Raw genomic sequence first — 953 nt, 5'->3', positions numbered from 1 at the left:
GAACCAAGAAAAAGAGAAAACCATTAAAAAAGAAAATCTTTGGAAAGAAAACTACTACAATTTGCAGATATTTTGAAAACCAAAACTTAAAAATACCCCTCTAATACAATTGTCTTCAGAAAAGAAAAAATTTGATGCTAAGTGTTGCATTTTTGTTTCCTTTTACTTCAGCTCATTAGAAGATTAACCTTTGCAAAGTATAATTACTCCCTGGACAATCTTCAAAAGGATCTGAAGTCAAGTGTCTTGCACCCTATGCAGGTAAGCACTCTTTGTAGCATTCTATCAGTTGAGTTTTATTTGCCATATCCCCAGGGGAAGTGCTCGTATCAAAATAATGGCATCTAAAAGGGCTTTTTAAACTAGAAAGTGCTTACATTTTTCCCTCATCACCTTTTGGTGTTGGAACTCTACAGCCCATTCCCAGGCATGGAAACATGGAAATCTCAGCAAAGCTCCCTCACTCCCAAAAAAAAAAAAAAAAAAAAAAAAAAAAAAAAAAGGCAAAAATAAGAAAAGAAACCAGACAGAGGGAAAAAAGTTCTTGTTGTCTGCGGCCACAAAAAAAACCCCCAGCGAACTCCCAAAAGCGCGAAGGGAGGGGAAGCGCCAAGGCAGCGCGTTGCAAAAGGCGGCAGAACCACCAGTTGTCAGCACGCTCTGAACGCTCAGCACGCAGAGGTCCCACGACCTCACCGCGGGAAGGAGGGACACGATGCCCCTGGAGACCCCACAGACAGGGACAACGTCTGCGTGCCCACGAAGGCAACCCGCACCCGGCCGCCACCATCCCAGAGGCCTCAGGCTGCCCCTCAGCCGGTGGGACCAGGTGGGACCAGAGCCACCCTCGCTCAGCCCGACTCCCGCCAGCTCCGCTACCTCTCCCTCCCCGGCCGGCAGGGCTTCCCGCCCCCTCCCCATCCCGAGCCCGCTCCCGGCCGCTGCCCCCCCCC

The sequence above is a fragment of the Geospiza fortis genome, unplaced genomic scaffold (genome assembly GCF_000277835.1).
Source record: "Geospiza fortis unplaced genomic scaffold, GeoFor_1.0 scaffold131, whole genome shotgun sequence".
Lineage (NCBI taxonomy): Eukaryota > Metazoa > Chordata > Aves > Passeriformes > Thraupidae > Geospiza > Geospiza fortis.
The sequence above is the reverse complement of the archived record's forward strand: the minus strand, read 5'-3'. Positions refer to the sequence as shown.